The sequence below is a fragment of the Lolium rigidum genome, chromosome 4, assembly GCF_022539505.1.
Source record: "Lolium rigidum isolate FL_2022 chromosome 4, APGP_CSIRO_Lrig_0.1, whole genome shotgun sequence".
NCBI classification, from domain to species: Eukaryota; Viridiplantae; Streptophyta; class Magnoliopsida; order Poales; family Poaceae; genus Lolium; species Lolium rigidum.
Genome location: NC_061511.1, coordinates 52,807,438 through 52,832,366, shown reverse-complemented (window position 1 = coordinate 52,832,366; position 24,929 = coordinate 52,807,438). Strand labels below are relative to the sequence as shown.

The 24,929-nt window shown below is 42.3% G+C and overlaps 3 non-coding genes across 3 annotated transcripts; all 3 read left to right on the top strand.

The window, feature by feature from the left end:
- Positions 1–13,383: 13,383 nt before the first annotated feature.
- Positions 13,384–13,504, top strand: LOC124650846. Its single transcript, XR_006987252.1, has one exon. It is a non-coding gene; the product is annotated as a small nucleolar RNA SNORD14 (small nucleolar RNA).
- A 67-nt stretch (positions 13,505–13,571) lies between these two features.
- LOC124650850 lies at positions 13,572–13,692 on the top strand. The gene has a single exon (XR_006987256.1). It is a non-coding gene; the product is annotated as a small nucleolar RNA SNORD14 (small nucleolar RNA).
- Positions 13,693–13,773: 81 nt separating this feature from the next.
- On the top strand, positions 13,774–13,869 carry LOC124650682. Its single transcript, XR_006987111.1, has one exon. It is a non-coding gene; the product is annotated as a small nucleolar RNA SNORD96 family (small nucleolar RNA).
- The last annotated feature ends 11,060 nt before the right edge of the window (positions 13,870–24,929 follow it).

Here is a 24,929-nt window from a genome sequence, read left to right as displayed (position 1 = left end):
TGGCAATTGACTCAGTCAACAGGCCCACATGTCTGTGTCTGTGGGTAAAAACGAATCGGTATGTTTAGTAATTAGCATTTGAATTAAAAACAAGTAAATAGTTAAAACTTTGCAAAATCATATAAAATTCATTTTAGCTCAGAAAAATATAAATAATATATCAAAATGCTCACAAAAATAAACTCTATTCAAATAAAATATAAAACAAAAATGTGTGTAAAAATAAAAATTCATTTATTTTTAACTTCTTTAATTATGCCTTTTCATTTATTTAAAATACAAATTGAATTCAATAAATAATTAAGTTCCAAACTTAAATTTTAACTATTCAGTAACTAAGTAAAATGTTAAGGTTAATTTTATTTACCATATTTGTATTAACTTAATTATTAGTGGTAATTCATAAACCCTAATTTGAAAATTCTAAATTTCTATAATAATAAATCAAGAAAATATTAAAAACCAATATTAATTTGGTAGCTTAAATATTGTGAACTCAAACATTTTTAATTAGCAAATTGTTATTTCTAAAACCTAATCATAATTATGAAACCCTAACTCGGAAATTAAACCCTAATAATATATGTCTTAATTTCTAAACCTATGAAATAATTAAATGCTAAGACTAATATTAATTTTGTTAAAATTACTTAATCACATTAATTCTAGTACCAACTATTATTTTAAGAATTGTATCATAATTTAGAAACCCTAATTTCAATATAAGTTAGAATCTGGATTCCATTATTTCATGTGCTCATCTCAAATTGTTTCAATTCTAAAAACCCTAAAAATTTAACCTTGTGATCATTCCACTTTAGTAGTAATTCTAAAACCCTAGTTATGTGTCACATGTGATCATGTAAGATTCATCTATGCATATAGAACCTGAATAAGCAACAATTTAATGCATGCTTATGATCCACTAGCATAAAACCAAGTCACATGAGATTATCATTTCATGTCCCTATTTAAAACCTATATGATCCACTAGTGCCACCTAGGTATAAACCCTAACTTGTTTATTGAATTAGTACCATTGACCACTATCCTATAGATCATACCATTAGGATCAATCTCAACCATCAAAACCTAGTAGAACTATAATGATGAACCCTAGTATCAACCTTGTGTAGTAATTCACATTACATGATCCTATCCAACTAAACCCTATTGAAGAAATTATAAACCAATTAGTTTAGAAGCAATTAGAGATCACTTAATGAAGCAAGTTGTGAAACCATAGTAAACCTAATAACAAACCTAGGGAACCATCTTAATAACCATCCTTTGATATGATGTATATGGGAAACCATAATAATAACCCTACCAATATTTGCTACATATAAACCCATTCCAAGTTAAGAACCAACTAGTTCCTATTAGTAAACTAAATAAACCCATTAGTAATCCCTAGAAGCCATAGCTCCTATTCGTAGTAATTCTTGTTCTTATTTAACCTGTTCTTCGAAAGTTATTCTTTTGAAGTACAGATGTCAATCAAACCATAGAAGCCATAGTTCTTATTTGAAATACTTATTATTTCTTAATCAAAATGTTCTTCAAAAGTTATTCTTTTGAAGTATAATACATATAATCCTCAACCATGCATCATAGAACTTAAAAATTGACAACTGTTCTTTACATATTGTTCCACCACTATTCTTTATGTGTATGATTGTTATGATGCATTATATCACTTGTTTATGCTATTAATATCACCAACCCTAATAAGAACCTTGTTTGAGAACCATCCTAAAAGTGCAACACACACTAAAGAAATCTTTACAACTCATCCATCCTAAATCATCAAGGTTAGGTTACGCTCGGGACGATTGCATCTCATACTATGCATTATAGCATCTTTGCCAATTCTTTAAACATTGTCCTTACCGGACAATGATGGTATTTCAGAATTTGGAGTTCTCACGTATCAAAGCTTTTGCTCGCATAATCTTGCGGTCAAGAAAGGCAAGTTCATCGCTTGCTCATGTCATTTGATTATTTTTATCAAATTATATGCAAAGTACTGTACTTATCACTCCTGCATTGAAAAGCAAAATATTATTTTACAATTATGAATATGACTATGTGGTGGGCAATGGAACCATGGTATGTGTTGATATGGTGGAGGTTCCATTGCAAGGGTACTACTCATCTAGGACTAAGTACCAATGCCGTCCAGTGATTCTAGCGCCGTACAAATCGCGTTGACCATAAGATCTATAATGGCTGCGGGAAGCCAGCTGTATCTTTTCCCTCCCGCACGCCAACGGACTTGATAGAGCCCGGCGGGGTGCTTGGAGGCACTGCCGTAGGTTGGGATAGCCTTTAAAATCCCCATCCGGACGTTTGGATGAGAGGCTCTACCGTCTATGAAGGATTGTCCGACGTACACCGTGGGTAAAGCCGTATGATCGGGAGATGTCTACCGGGGGTGTACGGATGGACAAAAGGGTGGGTTTGCAGGGTCGCGGAGAAGGCGGTGTGGGCTTGGATCTTACACCTGGCCTCACACCAAAGGAAGTGTGGACGGGAAAGCTTGCGCCTGGTTGGCAACAAGGATAAGGTCTCTTATGGGAAAAGTAACGCACCTCTGCAGAGGATACTGAATTGTGACTGTCACTCCCTGTTCCGGGAAGGGAACTGCGAACGCGGCGAGAAAGGAACTCCATGAAGTTCTAGTCAACCTGTGAAGACTGACGGGCATAGTTTTCGGAATAAAATAAACCTTTTGAAGAAATGTTTATGAAAACTTGCATTTGCCTATGACTTTCTGGTCTGTGGCTGTAGCTAGTGCATGATACACCTATTTCCCTAATATGAACTTGTTGAGTACGCTCGTACTCATCCCACTCTTAAATCCCCTGCTTAGCTATGGAGGCACCGGAGGATGAACTACCGTGGAACTCGAAGACAAAGGAGTCAACTGCAACAAGATGGAAAATCCAAGCAAAGAAGTCAATGAAGTCAACTGCTGCAGCAACTAGAATGGAAACTTAGACTAGTAATAGAAGGGAGCCTTTCCCTAATCTTAGCACCTAAGTAGCTAGAATTCTATAGCAAGCCTAGTATCTCTGGAGATAGTGATAGCAATAAGTTAGTTTACGAGTCGTTCTTCTGGAGCTTTATTTGAAGTTTTACCTCACTGTAAAGTAGGAGGCTGTGTTGATCTTCTGTAAACAGCTTGTGTATCCTTCTATAGACATACCTTGGACTCGCATATGTTTCTGTTGTACCACTCTGAGGGATGTAATATGGGTGGAACGGTGTTTCACTTGTGTTATGTCAACGACTTGTGTACTACACCATGCAGTGGTACGCTGGGTCACCACAAGTGGCCAGGAAGTAATGGATCCACTTCAGCGGCGCGAAAGTAATCGATCCACTTCAGCTAGGATAACAAGAGATGGCTAGTCTTTCCTACAGAGAAATGGACCGGAAAGCTATATACCGTTCTACGGACTGCTGCATTGCATGTGTACGTGAAAGACTAGCTAGGTAGTGCCCAAAGACAAATGAGTCCATCCAGGGTAGACAAAGACGCATCACCTAGGGATCACGTAGATAAAGAAAATCGAGCCTAGCAAAGGGGTCGCTAGGCTCCCGATCGATCTAAATGGCTATAGCTTCGTGCGTGAGTTGGCGAGGCCAATATATCTACCTACTGGCCAGAGGGTGGATATGACTGCATGAATGATAAAAAAGGAAGCGCATTCTACTTTTTTCTTGCCTTTTCTTTCTTTCTTTCTTTCTGCTCCATTCTACCGGTTTAAATTAGTAAGTGTACAAAATTAAGTAGCATTTTGTATGAAAAAATAATTAATATCGAAACCGAGGATTTTGTTATGATCAAAATTGAAATCTTTACATGACATCAGAATTTTGCTTGAGTTGGTTTCAATATTTCATGAAACGCATGCTCCTTTTAGCTCATATAATCAAGAAATCAAGAATCTCAAGGCACTTTAGGGGGGGGGGGGGGAATCATTAAGTGAAGTTACTATTTAAGTAAACATTAAAAAACTAGTTCAAGTTTAATTAGAGATCTCACGTGTCTTTACGAATAATATTTGACATGTGCAACGGGGTGCATGCATTCGATGTCACGGTGATAATGTCAGTTACTACGACAATGTGATGCTGCTGGTGTCATGCGGGGGGGGGGGGGGGCAACTGGACGGGGATGTCGCATCCACGTTGGAGATTGGGTGCCAACATTTAATAATAGTTTGCAGTATGAAACACCAAAGGTGACCACTTGTGGTCAACGAAAAATTCCTTGTTCCTTATGCAAAAACAAATAGCAGAGGGAACTCGTGCCGACTCCCACGACACTCAGGCACTTGATTTTTCCCTCACGCAATCAAGCGTATGTTGATGACGATACCATACATGACATGATAACTAAGTTTACCCGCTTCATCCGTCCTATCTTGCTAGATGTCATCTAAAATTACAACTTGGGACAAGTGGTTCAAATTATGACTGGCCAAAGGCGGATCTCGACGATTGATCAAAAATCCAATGTATTCTTATTTCTCGTCCTTTATCTTTCTTTATAATCCATTCTATAGGTTCAAATTAATAAACAGGGACTAGTTGTGCAAGAATATTGGTCAAAAGTATTTGAGATCCAGCATTAGGTGATCATCGAATTATAAGTAACACGTACGTAAATCAATGCACAAGCCCATATAGAAGGGGGCTATCCGGTCGAAGGAGGGCAGTGCGACGGAGATTAGGAAGGCCTGGGGATCGAAGGAGGACAGCGTGGCGGCGAGGGGAGCTGTTGTATGACCAAGGAACTAATGTCGATGGGTAGGGCCACGTGGTGGGCAACGCATATTTGACCAAGGATTTGTCTCTGACGAGCTCTAGGTGAGTGAGGAGTTTGTTTGTGTGTAGTAAGTTTGATTACCATCCTTCCTTAGTGTCGAAGAACAACATTAGGGTACGAAAAATCAAACAGAAGAAAATAATCGACATGAAATGCGTAATGAAATACATACAAATCCTCCACCATCGGGAGAACGATCCATCATCATCTTCATTCGTGTCACCACCGGCCGGGGGCCTGAACTATCATCTTGTACAACCGCTGTAGATTCGTCAAGGGGTGGTTTTGGGAGAGACTAGACGTGTGCAGTGCGGCTGCGCGTGACGTGGAGATGATCTATAAAGGATAGGCTTGGTGGTGGTGGCCTGCACCATTTAACGACACGTGCTTGAGCAGTCTAAGAGGTTAGACCCGGTTTGACCATCAAGCAAGGCAGTAGACGGCTAGGCGCCATGGGGCCCACAAATAAGATTTCGCCTAAAATTACGTGAAGAATGGTCAAAACACTTTCCTTTTGCATGGGTCCTCATATTGGTATTGAAGGATGGTGAAAACATGAAAAGACAGTGCACAACTTTAAAGCGATAGCTGCTTCACAAACATGACTATCTCGCACCAAGATTGTGGACTTACATAACAAAACCCCCACTCTAAAGCCAGTGACACAAATTCTATAAGTACTTGACCTCTTTTGCATTTTATCATGTTTATATGGCCCATTATAACACAAGAGAAAAAAAGACGCGTAAAATTACCACTTATGATGGAAATCTAAGGGGGTAGACATTGCAGGCGTGCAAAATAGATGAACACACGGGTTTTCATAAAAAGCCTACTATGAACCTAGATTTTAGTCAAAAGAAATGAAAACATGGATAATAAATTTTAGTCAAATTGTATACTACTGTCATCCATCTCTTACCCGTCAAGTTCCTGTTGACAAGCAAATGAGATCTAGAGCCCAAGACATGTGGTGGCACGGATCACGACGCACCAAGCTAGCTCGGCAACGATAACTGTCGTAGAAGATATATGTTGAGAAAAAGTGAGTGATGCCTCAATAACTCCAGGTGCCCTCACGCACACGAGCAACACCAATCACAACAAAGATGAAGGGCCTTGATGGCATCGACGAAGAGTGGGGTCGACTTTGGGGGTCTAGGTTCGAGGGTTCTAGACGCCCCGATGTCGCCGAGAAGGAGATGTGAGCTAGTATTTCGAGATGGAAAATCCATAATATGCCCATCTATTGATAGGGAGGATTGTGAGAACATGGGTTATATTCATCACAAACTTAAAATGCAGTTAGAAATTTTAGATAAATGTTACACTCGTCGCCGTGGGTCTCTTACCCGCGGAGTTCCTCTCCCTAGCACCTGCGAGACTCCGTTGTGTTATAATTAAGAAAATTATATAACAAAGTGCTTATGGTTGCTTTGAATCTCTATGTTCAGTGAAAAAACAAAAGGTGCATGTATATGTTTAATAGCAGTAGTGTAATAGATTGTTCGAGATACACACGCATATGTGGAGGCACTGCATGACCCAAAATAAAATTAATTACCTCTAATTAGTTAATCATCAAAGGTGGCAAGCGATCCATCTCCCCCGCAAAAAAAAGGCAAGCGATCCATCTTACTAGCAGCTGATAGGAAAACGAGATCCATTCTTTCCACGATTAGAGCAAATAAATTAAAGGGAATCCATTATACTAATGCAAGTCAATTAAGACTGCAGCTAGCTGAGTCCGTGCATGTCGTGGCCTCCTTGATTCCTCCTCCCAGAAACCCGCGGCAGCACGCGTGCAAGTCCCTCCCTCTCCTATCCAATGGCTGTCTCGCAGTGGTCACGCGGATCATGCTCACATCCATCGTTTCTCCGCATTCCTCGCTGCTTCTCCCTTCTCGCTGCTGCCCGCCATGGCTTCCTATAAATCTCCCACGTTTGCTCTGCTCTTCATCCTCCAATAACACCCCATCCTTCCTCCACAAACCTCTCAGCCTCCACCACAACGCACCATCATCATCACCATATGAATCCGCGAAATATCTTCTGGGCATAATGGCCACATGTGCCCGCATGACATTGTTGAATCTGTTGTTTGAAGTTGAAAGTATATATCTGGAGGCTACTTGTTCAAGACACATGATCTGCGAGGTGATACCATAGTTTTGCTCATGCTTGTGTCTGGACGGACGGGGGCGGCAATGGTGGGTGCTCACATCTCAAACTCCTTTCTTCTTGATCTAACTCCAGTACAATTTGTAGTGGTGCTAGCCACTCAGATATGTTTTTTCTTGGGTAACTAACGTCTGGTTCTGCAACCGATGTAGATATAGTGCTGCCGGTGGTTCGTGTATGCATCTTTGCGGATTGCAACGGTGGGAGAAATAGTGCCGCTGGCGATTCGTTCTCACAGCCGGCCACTTACAGGTTTGTGTACTACTCATTGCACTCTTATTCTTTCCAATCCCAACACTCAGTCTTGTAAAAAGCTCATATCACTAATTATGTTTGTAGATAGAGATCTGTTCTCTGATGTATTTTTCATGTCCCAATCGGGGTTCTCTCTCTTAATCCCAACACTCATCTTGTAAAAAGCTCTTATCAATAATTAGATTGGATTTTGATGTTCATGCCCGTAGGAGATGAGATTCCATCGCTGTCCTAAAATGAGCCTCATGACGCATGCATCAATACATAGATAGGAATAACATGAAAATTGCATCATATTTTAGAATAAATTCACTTGGTAGAGTAGTAATTTTTTTATCTCCATGTAAAGTACTAGTAAAAAATTTGATCTTTTTGTGGCATGGTGCTCCGGTACAAATGTTGCATATGTGATTTATGATCCAGCTTATATCTGAACACGATTTCAGTATGTTTCTCCATGTCAGTTCCATCAATTTAAAACTCGCTGTAACCTAGGTGAGATGTACACCTAACTGAACTTTTAACTGAACCTCGCCGGCGTATCCCCGCGGCCGCTAGTCTCGCCCAGCCCCGGCACTTCCTCCCCTCCGCCGAAACCTTCTCCCACCCGCCCCCAATTTCTGTTTTCAGGTAGCCTGCCAAGGTCCTTGCATCAAATCGACCGACGCCGCCCAGGACCCATGGCGTCGCGGCCAGCTTATTCGCAGGCTGTCGAACTCGCCTGGCCGCGTTGTGCGCATCACCGAGGCGGTTCAGTGCGGCCGTCTTCACGCCAGCGAGGGTGGTTCCGGCCACCAGGACGCGCCGGCGGAGCCATGGAGGGCCGTCGTCCGTACTCTGCGAGGAGCATCTCCTCGGAGGAGGGGACGATGGTGTTTTGTGGTCTCAACCTGAGCCGCCCAGTGCGGCGGTCGCAGCTCACTGGTCTCTTCGGCCGATTATGTTCGACGGTCGACATTTTTGAGATTCAGGAGCTCGTCGAGATATGCATCTCAACTCTGAAGGTACTGGTTGTAGCTAGGAAAGCTCGAATGTATTGTTTGCCGATGAATATGCTGCTTTGTTCGTCAGCGTTAGGTGTATTCAGTCCAACTGTGTTTAATTTTGGATGAACAAATCTGGTTGCACCTTAACTAGACAGACCGAAAGATGTTTAATGTTTTGTAATTAAAATTAGCCTGAGATTCATTTAAATATGTGCGTGAAAAGGAAAATGCTACATGAGTATTTCTAAGTTCATGGATACAGGCCGTCATTTCAGTGTTCTGAACCAGTAAAATGCACCGGTTGTTGAATGTAAGCACCGGTTGCCTATCATGCTATTATGCTTATAGCTGAAAGTGTTAAAATTGATCCTCTGCTCGATGTAAAGTTTTAGAGATCTTGATTTTGTATGCTAACTTTTGTGAGTGATTCTGGTGTTTGATGATTTAAGCTAGTAGATGTATATAGTTCAAATGTAGTATGTGTGGAACCTTTTACAAATCATCTGACGCTGACTCTATTGTTATTGTCTATCAACTGAGATTGTGCTAATATTGTAACTGATATAATTCTGCATTCATGATAGGATACGGATGCATTTTTCAGTCCTTTGCTTCATTTCCTTTTATGCGGTGTATTTGCCTTCCTAAGTTGGTTTATTCGGCATCAACGAATGCTACTCATTATAGGAATTTCGACAAAGCAAATTTATTCATTACTAAAGCCGAAGTCAGTAGGAGTACTATTATGAAAAAAATCAGACCTCGGGCTCGAGGACGTAGTTTCCCCATAAAAAAACATGTGTCATATGACAATTATACTAAATATAGTAAAGAAATAAAGTTTCATGTATGTAAATCTTTTCAACTAATCAACTTCAGTTGTTAGATTAAGTAAAACTACTTTGATGCGAAAATGCTCTAGTTATTAGATAGTTGGCACAAGAATGTTGCTATCTTGTCCACCATTTGAGATTTGTAGTTAGTTAATTCAACACATGGTTTCCAATCAAGAGATCTTGATTTTTTATTTAAACACTTGGATGAATTGGATGAAAAATGTATCATTTTGACTATTTAGCTGTGATCATAAGCTGAAGTGTTTACTGATTGCATCTTCATTTTATTTCATGCAGAGTACAAAGAAATGTCCCAGAAAAGAATTGAGCACTTGATGTACCACAGAATATGCTTGACATTTAGTTCGAGGAATCCTACAACTGTGTAGATCATGGACCATATGGGTCTCATGGTGACCAGTACTCAAAGCACTATCTTCGGAGGAGGGGACGGTGGCCGAGGTTGTGCGGTAGCATGATTCACGTTGGCGAGGGGTCGCTGGCCACCAGGACTCGTCGACGCAAACGTGAACCATGGAGAGTTGTTTGTCCGCCACGAGCTGTAAGTAGGAGCTTCCTGGCGGCTGTCTCCTCCTCGAGCACATTGGACCAAGGTGAGCCCTGGTCCTTCTCTCGTGTTACTCTAACTAGCGCTGGTCTTCGTTTAAATCTGTGATAGCGGTTTGTTCTTCCTGCAGGTTCAATCGTGGTTATGTTTTGTATTAACATGGACCCAACAAATGGGCTACTATGGCAACTTGAATCATAGCCTGAATTTCTAAGTTCGATACCATCGGAGATAGGCAAGCTGACAACTTACTCACTTGGATGTCTTTCATTGTTTTACATTAGTTGGTTATTAGTAGTCACTTCTGAGAGGCTTCACTTTTGTATCAGTTTCTCACAGCCCACCATTTGTTCCCTTTTCTTTTGGTTATCAGAGTTTTGAACGATGGCTGCATATATGGAGTTCACTAACTTTGTCTCCAGCATGTCACTCGCCGTTGTGCTCTCTACGAGGTGCTGCCTGCATCAGGGAGTGGATGCAGGTAGTAATCCTTTGAGTTATACATTTCCTGCACAGTCATGTGTGAACCAAGTTGTTCTTGCGTGTTCACAATAATTTATGCGTACATACTTATTCCCATTTACAGCGTGAGGGCACCCTATCATATCATGAGTTTTATTTCCAAAAATACTTTCATTTTGTTACAATTTGTGCATAACGTGTTAAATTAGTTAACTGCATTTCTACGGATCTTAGTCATTTCATACTTTTGCCCTTCTCTAGGAGTACATGATCAATCTTTGATTTTCGAACATGTATTCTAGAGTCATATCTTATTTTTGCAAGGGAAGTTTCTGAACATTAGATGTTCCTAGTTGTCTATCTTGGACCCTTCTGTGTGTGTGTCTGCTTAGTGGCATCACTCACTCTTGTAGAGAAGAGCTTTCACAGAGAAGAGTTTTTACATGGAAACATGAATATCTACAATTTAGAAACACAGTAGCTATATCTAGTTCTACTTAATCTTTTACACTAACCCAATTTCTTAACCTGTGTGTTTTGACTTTCAGGTAAAAAAGAAATGGCCAGGTTCCTTCAAAAAAATAGGGAGAATAAATTGGCAGGTCTTGTGCTCCAGTGACACACTGACGCCTCTTGTGTGGCCATGCTTATCTAGACGGGTCTCACTTGACAATACATGCTAGGTGCTCCAGCAAATGCCTCGGCTCCAGCGGGCTACGGAGGATGACGACAATGGTTGTGGCTTCGCCTCCCCCACATGGTACGCTTGGCATCTTGACCTGTGCTGGGCTATGGCTGGGAGGCTGATGACTTCTCTTCCCTCCCTGCGCCAATGCCATCGGGAGCGACAAGGAGGTAAAGAATATGGAACTGAACCTAATCGATTCCCAACCCTCTGTTTTGTTGCACATCAAATAGAGTTTGCTTTGTGCTGAACTTGTCTTTGTTAATTGCGAATGCAGCTATTCTTTTTCTTCCCTGTGATGGTGCTGATGTAGTACATGTGGTCTCGCTGTTGCTGATGCTGGTGGGAGTCTATGCATCTTGGTGCATGCTGAAGAAGGGTCCCATCTGGACTGAAACACTCAAGCACCAAACCGGCTTCAACGAGCCTTAGCTAATGTAAGTCATTGACTCGTCGATCTACACTATAAGCGTTCAACGAGCTACACTATAAGGGTCTAATGAGTAGTGCTTTTCTCTGGGCTAGAATTTTTTCTTATTGACATTTTGATTTTGAAACCTGTTGTTTTCTGTTATGTGTGTAGACTGAAGCATCTCGGCCCAAATTCGAAGTGAATCTTGGCTGATAGATTTCCTGTATATTTTCTTTATGTGTGTCCTGTAAAGTATTCCTCTTCTTAAATGTCAGCTCTGCAATAGTACAACTTATCTGTTTCTGCCTTTCTGTCCTGGTATATCTCATCTATGTATGATACATGACACCCATCCATTCTCAAGCTTTGTGTTTGTTTTGGGCATAATAGCACAAGCTCTGCTATCTCTTTACCTGAATGTACATTGCAATTTGGAGTTTCTATGGCGTGGGTTCTAGTATGCATGGTCCGTGAGGAATATTTAAGAGTACTATGTATCACTACCTTTAAGAAGGGGTATTTCAATTTTCAAAATCTTCAGTATCCATCAATGTCTGATGCATATGTTATCATTACGAAAGAGAAACTAATGGCAGTGGTAACACTTGCTGACAGATAAAAATTGTTTGTCTGAATAATTCATTTGATTGCCATAAACTAAAGTGTTATCCCAAATTCGTAGGTTCAGAATGATAGTTGTACGGATATAAGGCTGAGATATCTTCTATTAAAAAAGCCATCATTGGAGCTCTTTAATGTTAAGCCTAATGTTTGAAAAAAATTGACAGCTTCTCGAGATGGATAGGTGACGAACTTGCGGAGGTAGTTGATTTGGATATCAAGTCCACTTAATGCTTTCTGGAAAAGGACTGAAACTTGTAGAGGTAAGAACTGAACCCGATCCTGATCGATCCCCCCTTCCTCTCTGTTATCCTGCACATCAAATGGAGTTGCTTCATGCTGAAATGTTTCCTCTTGTCCTTTTAAATGGCGACTGCAAGTGGTCTTCTTCCCTACGATGGTGTTTATGCAGTACGGGCTTGTCTCACTATGCCTGTCACTGGTGGGAGCCTCTGCTGCTCGGTGAACGCTCAAGAAGAGTCCCATATGGACATGAACACTCAAGCAACTCACAGTATTCAATGAGCTATAGTTAATGCAAGTCATCCACTCCTTGATCTTTTCTTCTCCAGTTGGATGTGTCTATGTGTGCTTACCTGAATAACTTGACCGAGCTTAAATTTGTGAAACTCATATATGTTTGTACATGCTTGTTTTCAGGTAGCCTGCCAAGGTCCTTGTAATCTCGCACACATAGCTGCCCCTCATAGCAAGGCGAAGGTCCACAGCTTCGACTACTTCTCACTTCATATATGTCCTTGTAGGCAGCGAGTTCACAGTGCCGCAGCCATGGCAGCGTGGTCTGTTCTTCCTCTCGATGGTCTAAGTGCCCTTCCGCTTCTTCCCTTCTCTCCTCTGCATCCGTGTAAAGAGCTATGCATATGATTCTGCAAAAGCTGAACTTTAATATATGCATTATATGATTTTTAGCATGCTTTTTGGTCATTAATTAGCTGATTCGAATTATACATTCAAATGGTCTGTTGCAAAATAGGCTTGTATAAATTGCACGTAATGCATGGCAATATTTTTTGATTTGCCATTTTCATACAAGAGTACTTCACTTATTTTTGACTGACCCACTTTTTTTGCTTGGTATGTAGTATTGTTGCTTCTATATCGCTATGTTCATTCGTCACTGGATTGTAGGTTTAGTTTTTAAATTATAAACAAACAACTTATATGTATATTTAACTATCAAGCTATCGCTGGCTGTTTGCGACGAATACAAACAAGCTCCCTTGTCTAGAACTAGAAGTGTCGAGGACATCTATGGCAGAATTGGACCTCATTATTGTGACTAAATTAATGCATGTCTAATTTAGTTGAAGTTGGTTTGCTACCGGGAAAAGATGGTGATGATGATAAACTTAAGTCTTGTTTCTCAATTGCCGCCTCTAAGAGCTTTCGTCTTGCCAGGATTGAGAGCTAATGGTGCTACTTCCTTCCTTGAATGTCTGAGTTTTTTTTTTATTTCCCCGTCTGTTTCTAAATCAAATTTAACAGTCTTCATAGTATTTTCAATGGGCTCTTGCATTGCAAATGATGATCAAATCAAGGCTTGTTTCTCAAAACATTCGCAGTTGCCTCCTATGAGCTTTCGCCCTGCCAGGCTTGAGAGCTAATGCTGCTAGATCCTTCCTTGGGTGTCTGGTGCAATCCTGCACATAGATATTTGTCTCTACTTCCATTTGGTTTTATTTACTTCAGTGGATGGTAATGTATGCTTAGTGATGATAAAATTAATACTTGTTTCTCAAAATATCCGCAGTTGCCGCCTAAGGGATTTCGCCCAGCCTAGCTTGAGAGCTACTGCTGTTAGATCCTTCCTTGGATGTCTAAGGGCATATTTGAGCCTCTCCCATTCTCTTCTGGTCTTCACATTGTTTATGTTTCTCATCTCTTTACTGTGGATAATAATTTGGCTGGACAATGATGAAAAACAGTAACAAAACACACCATCTTCCAGGACTAGTTGGTGCACTCAATGTGCCATGTTGCCTAATACGCAATATTGATGTCCAGTTTCCCCGATTCCTCCAAAATAGAACTTCCTTGTTTCTTTTGATCAAATTTAATTTGCAATGTAAAAATTATATGTTTTGTTCATTCTTCTCCATTGATGAAAAACTTACTAGTCATACCATCTTTAGGGACTGATCGGTCGATATGCGGCCATGCTGTTATTCTGCAATTCTGATACCCAATTGAACAATTTTTAATGATCTGCAAGTCGTGAGGGTTTCATCATTTGACTATGTTCTTGATTACTCTTATATTGTGGTTCTCCCATTACTTTGTTAGTATCTTGCTATTGCATTCACGGTTTCTTGTGGACAGTGTTTTGTTTGGACAAAGATGAAAAACATAAACAAAACACACCATCTTTCGGGACTAATTTGTGCATTTCGTGTGCCATAGTGTCATATTCGTTCTTCATATGTTTAAAATAGAGATTGTTGTAACTGGATTAAGTTCTTGAAAACAATTCTGGATCTTTGCCTTGTAGTTTTGATAGCAAGAAATTAGTTTTAGTCTTAAGCTTTCACCAATTAAGGTCACTACCTGGTGCAGCCAAAATAGTTACAGTAGTTTTAGAAAGCTTCATGTTCTTTTCTTGTGGTTTCATTGCTAAGCCAGAAACTGAAGCTTGTCCTACTATGGAGTCATTCACCTTCAGACCACCAACAAAGGCGTAGGAAGCTCCTTGCCGCTCTGCATTGTTTTCGCGAAAATGAAAAAAGCATTGTGTTTCGATGCATTGATAGACAAGAAGTTTATACACAAGTCCAAAGAAGGACCAACAACCTGCCATACAACTCGATCAACCCATGGAAACTAGCGTAGGGGAGCCGCTCTGCATTGTCATGGGACTATGCAATATACTTCCAACACATGATTATTTCCAGACTACTCCCCCCAACCCCCCACCCCCACCCCCTACCCCAATGGTTGCTTCCTCCACTAAGACATGATAAATGAGTTGAGGTGCAAGACGTGCCACTGGGTTGTTATGTATCATCATACAAAAGACATGTATGCAGTTGTTCTGCATCTTGTCAATTTTCATTTTGAGTACTCTTTTTTCCTTTCGGTTGAAGACTGTAAAGCAAATGCCTTTTCTTGAGCATGCTTGTTCCAGCCTATGTTATTATGATCATGCCACCTACTTGTTTGGGAATAATTAGTTGTAAATTAAACCATTACATTAGCTGAGCTAAAACATTGCCACTGTCACATTTCTGGAGTCATGTATGGAGGCTGAGAAGCACTTGCAACCCTGGATTGCTCGAAATGAATAAGCAAGGGCTGAAGATGCTCATCATTGAATGTCGAGGTCCAGTGTTGCAGCTGCTCTTGAATTTGCTGAAGGTAATGTCTTGTTGAATGTCATCACTGTTTCGCAAATGCAGTCACCAGTCAGGATACTAACTCAATGTGATTGCAGTGTCGTCCATCACCTGCCATCCGCTGCCTTTCCCACCCTAGCAGGACGTCCGTCTTTGGCAACATCTTGAATAGTAAACCAATAAATTCAACTAATTAAGATATCATTCAAGGAGCGATGGAATGAGCCCGATTTACCGGTGTGTGGCACGGGCATGATGAGCTGGCAAGCGGATGTGGAGAGATACACACAGGGGGAAGCCCAACCACTGCCATGCTGAGCTGAACAATGGTTGATCAGTTTGATGTTTTGCCCGATGACAGAGAAGGCACCTGGAGCCTAAAGTTGTTTTGAGATACCCGATGCTATGTGTCTACTAATTATTAAATGTCGTTAAGGTTTATGTGTTTGGTGAGCGTTCCATAGCTCTAACTAGTAGTTTGCTATCAGGTGGCCACCAAGCAGTGGAGCGAAAGATCCTAGGAATGTTTTTAAGTTTTTGAATCTTATGTATAAGTATTTGTTAGTTGATTTGTATCAGAGCTAAGCCAAAGCTAGTAGGCAGCAAGGACATATTCGTCATGGAATCAGATTGTTGTGTTCATGTGCATTATCATATGATGTGTTGTTGCTCGCTAATTGTGATTTTCGCATATTTGTGCCAGATGAATGAATGTCGTTTACTACTCGTCCCACGCATGGCTGCAAATTTTATATTTTGAATAGTCTTTGTCCTGCATTTTTGTGTTGTTTCAAAATGCTTTGAGGATCGATGATATGCACCCTTGCAATGACACACTAGGAATTACTGTAGGGCTCCAAATAAATGCACATTGCTGTAACTGTTGTTTCTTTTGTGATCTGAGCTGGATCATATGTATGAAATGTCAGATTTGGTCTTGCTATTTTTGTTGTGTGATCTGTGGTATAGAAAGTAGCAGAGTGCATGCCGAAATTTTCTGAAACTGAAGTGTGTTTAACCATGAAAAATGTAAGCAAAGCAGGAATCGATCAAGATAATGAGGTAGGAGTAGCCGGTGTGAGTTGATCGATCATGCACGTTTGAGCCAGGATCTAAGTTCGTACCTGCTATTTGCTCCTGGAGAAGATTCAACGATGGATGGAATGTGTTTAGCTACTTCTAATAGATAACTGCATTGTTTTGTTCAGCCATATTACCAGATGAGTGAGAACTCAATTACAACGTGCAGAAGCTAGCTCACCTTCTTCAAAGTCGTAGCCACCTTGTAGTTTCCTTATTGTAGCAGTCAGGAACATCAACAAGAGATCTGCCTCATGTTTTTCTCAGCTCTCACTCGTCTGGCTTGGGTGCAGCGGTGTTCTTGACTGTCGCTGCCCAGAAAGCATGATTGCTCCTACTACTGCCAAGGGTGCCATTTTCTTCCGGCCGCCCGCAACGACACACTAGTATCTATCGATCATGTATTTCATCTTAGTGTGTCAATACTTGTATGTGCATATGTATCACTTTTTCGTTTGAAATGAAATACATGTGTTAAACTCGTGGGTAACATAGTTGGACCTCGTCTCCAACTCCGGTGGTGTCTGGTAAGACGGCCAAGAGGAAGGAAGAGGCTTTGATTCTAAAATCATGGAAGCAATTAAAACCAAAATGTGAGGCATCAGTATTTTGGCAACACGAATAATAAAAGCATATACCATGCATTTTACACGGCATGCATGCATGCACGGCTCTAATTTTGCAGTATCTTCAATAAAGTTATTTCCCTAGAGAGAGGAGATCCAGAGTATCATAAGAGGCTAATTGTTTCCCGGTCTACAAGGAAAGGAAAGCTCCAGAAACTAAGGATCGTTTTTTAGTCAATCCATAACTATACCATGGCATAATTATTGGGGCGCCAAAAAAAAAGCATCTTCCACCCAGATTGGTTCCAAGATACCAGCATCCGCTCAACGATCTGTGGTAGTAGTCATCTCAGCCCTCCATTCCTTGGTGTCAAGACATAGATAATTAATTGGCGCCCCAGCCTTTCTTCCTGAAATTTAGAAACTATCTTTCCCTCCAACCTATTGGCTCTATATATACGAGGAGTGGTGTGTCATACGCGTGCGTCGCGTGTGACTTAGACTTAGACTCTTGCTCGGAGAGGAGAGGAGAGGAGAGGAGAGGAGAGAGGGCTTACTCCGTCGCCACCTGGTAGTTTCCCTCCTTTGCTTTGTTTGCTAATACAATCCACTCGTGATGTGTTTCTTCCGATACGTCTTCGATCTATTTCTTCCAGCAACCGTGCTAAAAGGGATGTTTTCGTTGGTTTTAAATCGGCAGCCGGAACACTGAAGGGAGCACCGGGTCAGGGCGGCGGATCGGAGGTTCTGCGGCGTGCATGAAGGAAGGAAGAAGGTTCGTTGGATTGGTCAGTCGTTTTTTTTGTCTTTTTCCGTTTTGAATCTCGTACATACGCGTATATATGCATCCTTTTCTATCGGACGTATGTCCGATCTAGTGCGGAAATTAGACACGCCCGCTTGAACGCATATGCACTTTGCTGTGTGGATATTGTCTCCAAGGGTACGATCCTTTCCTTGTTCTTTCTCCAAGCCCTCCTGGCCTCTCTCTCTCCCTCTGTCCCCCGTCTCACCAATCTGTTGGATGTTCATCTGCTTTGCTGCTGCAAAGAGATGTCACCACTTCCTCAGAGAGCTCACTAGGTTATAAGACCATGTAAACAATGGTGCATGTACATATTGAGTGATGGAACATTGGAACACTCTGCTGGCTAAAAGTGACTCCAGAAGGGACATTATTCTGTTTGTTTATTCACAGAAACAAAATTGTTGTAAAGCTAAATCTTGTTTAAAATCTAAAAAATATAACTGGGTCATATGATAGTAGGAGCAGACAAGATATAAAACTTTGGATGCGCTACTACTTGACATCCTCAAAACATTTACCACACAATGCAATTATAAGCGAGATTTATGCTTTAATGTGAAGATAGGATTGTGCTATACAGTAGTAATAAAGACAGGAACGAGATTTTCTGTACAAATTCTAAAGTGAACCGGGTACTTGTAGCCTCTCATGCTCACAGGATCGAACCCATCATCATTAGCTGGTAGGTTGTTCATGAACTTGGCAACTCTTCTGACGCAGAAATAGCCACGCTCAACCATCAGGCACGCAAGCTCTCTCCCCATGAATGCCGTAATCACAACAGCGAGAGTTAGAGACGAGACCGCAACTGCAGGATTCTTGACAACCTTAAAGTATGTCGATGGTGCAAACATTTTTAAGGCAAAGTACAGATACTCCTTGGCATTCAGGCTAGTGGCATACAGTAACCAGCAGATCATTGCAGAGTAGATGGTATACTGGTAGTAGTTAAAGAAGCTCCGAATCCACTGCTTGTTGTCGCCAAGCTCGTCCACCTTCAAAATTCATTCAATGGAATGCATCATCATTCCAAAGTTTTCAAATTCATTTCAAGTCACATGTTCCCATATAGAGTAGTCAAGTTTTGATATTAGCACTAGCATCTACTAATGAAGGGTGCTAACTACTTGGAATGCTAGTTAGGCTAAGTTGGATATTCTTGTACTAATCTAACATTAACCCCATTGAATCATGAATCAAAAAGTACTTTGATAAATCAAAGCAATAAAGCTTGTAAGTAAAGCTTGTAATAAAAATTGGGATAGGTTCATGAATCATAAGAAAAGATGAGGGTGCCTTGTTCTAGGTAGAACTTTGCACTTTGCAAGAATATTAGCTTGCCTTGGTAGTTCTCAAACTGTTCTTCCTCCTCCTCTTGGTAACAACCTTCTTCTTCGGCGTATTCTTCGGTGCTAGCGTCTAAATTGGAATACGAGTATAATTACTCACTAATTCAATGGCTATTCCACACAGCACATATAAACACACAAACTAATCTATGCACACAAGTAATCTAATTAGAGTGCATGGGTTGTGGTGTTTGAGGGGTTTTTACTCCTTGGTATTTAATATGTAAATGATAGTTTCCATAGGGTTCTTGGGAAATAATTTCCTCTCATTGAAATCTTCTTAAGATTTAATTTCTCAAACCATCATGTATGAACTCCTATTGACCTAAGTCAAATGTTCATCATCATCATTTGTGAAAATAATTTAAAGGAGGTAGATCACCTCATTTCATTTAATAACACTACCAATGATTTAAATCTCAAGTAATTCATATAAGAGAGTTTGGACCAGGGGTCCAAACATCCCATGAATTCATGTGAGACAAGTTTAAATGAAGTATAAGACTCCACATAATTTACTTTAATGGTTTTGGACAATATCAACTAGTTAAACTAGCTATATTATCCATTCATTAAACTAGGGCATGATCATGCAAAATGACCACACCATTTTATTGCATAATCAATTAGTGTAAGTCAAATGTGAACTATTAGAGTTGGAATTAACTGAATATCAATTTTGTTTGATTTTTAAGAATTATTTGAATAGGGAAAAGTCCCTGCCTTGTTATTTTTATCAAATTAATTATACAAGGAATCTGGTCATGAGACCAGTGGCATGTTGTAGACAATTTCACTAGCTTTCTAACAATATAAAGTTCATTAAATTTGGTTGAGCCAATTTGAATCTATGGATTTTCAAAGTGGAGGCAGTATTGGAATTATTTTATTTTGTTTAAATCCAATTTGAATAAAAAGGCCGGCGGGAACAACTACTGGGCCAGATTCAAAATGAAACGGCCCAAACCAGCCCAGTCCAGCCCAACCACGGTCCACAGACGCGCGGCGTGCTGATAGGGTGGGGTCCGCGCGTCAGCGGGTGTTAACACCCGAAACAGTACGCGGGCTGTGGCGCGTTGGATCAGAACACGATCCAACGGCTCACGCTCGTCGTCGTCGACGACGAGAGCGAGGCTCGCCGGCGGCTCAGGTAGGGGGTCGGAGGGCTTACGGCGGCTCCAGCGAGGGATGGCAGTGTGCTCGGGGTAGATGTGGACGACGGCGAAGCTCCTGGTACCGGCGGCTTGTCCTGGGGCGGCTCCAGTCGTCGGCGGTGAGGTGGGGTACTGGCGGGCTCCGGCGGCTAAATTGGCGAACTCCGGTGGCTAATCGAGCGGGGGAAGTGGTCGAGGTGGTCGAGGATGAAGAGGGGAAGGCGATGGTGTGCTCAGATCGTCGCGGGGAGGTCCCTTTTTATAGGCGAGCGAGGGTGCTGTGGTGCCGTGAGGGTGTCGACATGCGCGCGGCGACTCCGGCGAGCTAGCGGGCTAGGCAGCGACGCGGCGCTGTTCAGTGCTTCATGGCGGTTCTCCTGGTGGCGACAGCAGGGTCGGGCGACGTCTGGTGAGCTCGCCTCGCTTGCGTGTCTTCCGCGGCCGTGGCGGAAGCATGTCGTCGTCTCCGGCGGCGGCGGGCAAGGGCAGCGGTCGTGCGCGTGTCTGGCGGCGTTGCGGTGGCGTGCTGAGGCTTGACGCGTCGAGAGAGGGGCCAGGGCATGCGTGCGGTGGCCGCGCGGCGCGTGGCCAGGGCGTGTCCGCGCGTGCCCATGTGCGACGTCCACGGCATGGCCGTGCCGATCTGGGCGCGCGATCTCCGGCCAGTGTCGTCGTCGAGCTCGACCGTGGCGGTGCTAGGAAGTGCTAGGGAGGTGCGGTGGCGTGTTGTGGCTCGGTTGCCTGGGCAGAGAAGCAAGGGAGAGAGGGGAGGTCGTCGGGCTTGGCGACATGGCCGGCATGGCCATGCCCTAGCTGCCCTCCTCCTCTCCTTAGCATTACTATGCATCATTTAGGGTTAGAGGGGACCAGGGGACACAATGGTGTAGGTTAGGGTAGTTTAGGTGGAGTAGATCACTATTTGCAATAGTTGGAAATAGTGCCCGAATTTGGAATTTGCAAATTTGTCTAAATTTGAAATAATTCAAAAGGTGAATCTATTTGAAAAGTATTTGTTTAGATAAGTTGTATTTGACCAGAGGTGATTAGAGGTGGTGGTGGAAAAGTTTAATTCCAAGTTTTTCCAAAATTGGCTAAGTGGAGAATGTTGCATATGTTACAAAGTTGAGACTTTGGATGAGCATAGCTAATGATCAAAGATGATTTTGGCATGGTGGTCTTTACAAAAGTTGTTCACCTTGATGTTGACTTTTAAATGGTGCCAAGAGTTAGCAAGATTTGGGTTGAGAAAATTGAATGGCAAAGGCTCAAAGTAGTGATCAGACTGTAATTGCCACTTTTGACCATTATCATATGTGAGCTAGATTTGTGTTTGAATTTCATTTGAATTGTGATCCTTTGATTCCAAAAGTTGTAATAAGTGTTTAGTAACATTATTCCACTAATGGTGAAGACCAAAATGGTCTAGGGTCAAAATTTAATAAAATGCCACAAAGCATATGCGAGGGTTTTAGGGTTTTTCTTTTATTTGATTTCTTTCTCTTTTTGATTTATTTATTTGGTGATCTTCTCATGATCACCTTAGGGTTTTAGAGCATAGCACAAACACATATTATCAATCATCATGGCATATCTGAATTTCATATCCCATTTCTGAATCTACCCCTCGTTTGACCTATGTTCTGGGATATTACACTAAAAAACCGCCTGGACGAATAAATTTATCTAGGACTTGGATATCGGCTAACTAATCGACCTTCTATATACCTAGGCCATAGGGAGACTTCGGGATCCTCTCCCATTTCCCCCACCGCCTTCGCACACTTCTAGGGAACAACTTACTGCCAGCGGACCAAACTAGCTTACCACCGACGCGCCCATTCGCCCTGGTGCTAACACACCGGTGGAAAATCCTACCGTCGGTGCACCGCACTTGTATGCCAACAATGCACATCATATATCGTTGGCGCACCCTGTAGTACACATGCGGTATTCTTTTTCAGAAAGCAAAAAAAGCCTTGTGGGCATGTGTGCACTTTTACAAAAAGGTTCGAGTACTCTAAGTCCTTCTCCGCCGATCTGGATGGAAGCCTCAACGGCGACGAGCTCGTTGCCTCGAGGTCGACGACGCCACGCGCAGCTCGGGCTGCTGGTGCTTGATGGCCACCTTCGCCGCAGACCAGCTCCCACGTTCTCGCTGTAGACCAGCTTGGGGAAGTGGCCGACGGTGAGCAAAATAAGTCAGTGGCCCTTGGCGCTCCTCCCGGTGTCAGTTTCCTTGTCGCTCCTCCTTAGCCCTATCATCCATGGTGGCTTGCAGGGGCGGCGCTAGGGTTTGGCCGTGACGGCGCTCAGGTTTGCGTGTGGTGCAGATGAGGAGGATGCACGGAGGAAGAGGAGGGTGTCACGGGGATGAGGCAGGGACGAATAGCAGACAGAGAGAGAGAGAGAGAGAGAGAGAGAGAGAGAGAGAGAGAGTGAGGGCCGGTGGCGTGTGGGGTATTGGAAAAAGTGACGGGAGGGGGTTCATTTTTTTGCATCGAAATCTAAAACCTCTGAAAACTCTGTTTTCCCTTTGGAATTTGAGGATGCTAAAAAAATCTCAAACCACCATAAGCCGTTAAATTTGGATGTAAATTTTTATGCAGATGTTTTTTCATTCAATTATTTTTCTCTTTGTTGTCGCATGCAAAATCCAGAGCCGTTTTACCAAACCATGGCGTATTTTTGCAAAATTTATCGAAATTCATGTTTGTTATTCTCCTAGAAACTACATTAGGTAACATAACTACATCTTAAATGATTTTAAAATTTTAAGTTTTTATCACTTCAAAACTGAAAAACGATCCACGGGTGGGGTGAATGGGGCGACCAAAAGCTGCCAATACATACCCCAATATAGCCGGTGTACTAGTAGAGTGGTACACCGGTGATAGCAAACTGTTGGCATACCACCATATTGGCTATGCCGACGGTATGGGCGAGACTTAACCTCTATGTCCAAAACTATAGGTAAGCTGGCGGTATGCATGCATCATCGGCGCACCAAATAAACGGTATGCCGGTGGCAAATAACGCTAGCATACCACTTATTTGGTGCACTGGCGGTGGGGCTATAGGCCATTTCCTAGCAGTGGACACACATCCTTCACTACCATCCGGTTGATTTTGGCACTCCGGTGAGCCACCCCCACTGGATCCTGCACCTCCACTCCTGGCTGGATCGACAATATGGCCGGTTAATAACCCAGCCACCAGCGATGGGAACTCGTCAGGTTCTTCGCACGCGCTGCCGACGAGGACTGCACTAATACAAAATACCCTATTGGTGGAGGACCCATTTTACTGGTGTACACGCGTACGCCACTACTAACATGCCGCTGATAAGATCCAAAAGTGATGGTGTAATGACTTTGTACGTCGTCAGTAGTTGAGATACTGGTAGCGTGGGGACGTGACACGCTACCCGTACCTAAGACTAGTAGTAGCGAGCCTTGTTTCGGCATGCTACCAGCTAGACTGGTGGGCCAGGTTCATGCACACATGCTACTATTATTTAATAGAGATTAAAAAAAATATTTTGTATATACATACAATACAACTTGTATCAGACAATGTTCAGTAGAAAGCTAGCTACATCGATTATGTAAGTGTTGCAACAGAACCACAAAGATCAAAGTACCAACATCATCTAACGGAGCAACATCATGTCACAGAACGATATTAAAAGGTAGATAGAAGTAGCATATTATTTAAAACATATAGCTAGCTACTACTGCACGACCGCCTCAACCTCTGGACCAGGGATGAAGCTAGAAAAATAATCCGATGGTGTCAGCCTTTGTAGCATTGGTTTTATATTTACTTACAAACAATAGTTAGTGCAAATGTGGTGAAGGATTTTCATATTCTATTGTTCAATTGGTGTCAGTTAACCGGCTACCATGCATGCAGCTTCGTCCCCATCTTCGGCTCCACGGGTGAGTAATGGACAATGATCTTTTAGCATCTTTCAGGTCGCGGTATTGACCGCATCAGACGAAGAAAAGTCTGCGTGATCTTTATAGTAGAGGTAGGTGTTGACATGTAGAAATGACACTTCTTCGCAAGTTCCATCTTGTAGAAGTTTATAAGCTCCAAACTCATATTGAGGTAGACGGGCGGACGCAACGCCCCTATTACCCGGCGCTTGCCAGGGCTTCGGGGTCGCTCGCCTCCTGCGCGAGAAGAAATTAGTTGGAGCAAAAACTGTTCGATCTGACCGGATCAACTCTCACCGCGCATTGGAAAGAAAAAAGCAGGTGCAGTACCGGGACATGTCGATAACCAACTGACACACGATTGCTTCATGGCAGTAGAAGAGGTAGGCTTCTTTTATTCATTTTCTGCACGTAGCAGTGATTCATGTTGTACTCTTTTTAAACATATGGTTGATGATTCCATTGACTCATTCAAAGAATTCTCATGTTAGGGCATGTCCAGTGGGTCGATCCAAATCGACGATCCAAACAGTTTGTTTCTGTCCATTTAAGTCTACCTGTGGACAAAATGCATCTTGCGGTTCGGCTAGCTGAGACAGTGCGTCCAGCAGCTCCACCGCGGGACTGTAGTCAAACATTTGAATAGGGTTTAACAGCGCGCGAAAATTTGATAAAAATTTAGTTCATTGAAACATAATTTAAATAGTTTTTAAAAAATAAAACCCTAATTTCCAGCGCTGCCGTCTTCATCGTCGTCGAAGACGAGGTCGATGAACGGCAGGGGTGCCCACAGTTGCTGCGCCCACTCTGGCACCTCCGGCTGCGGCGGCCGTGGCTG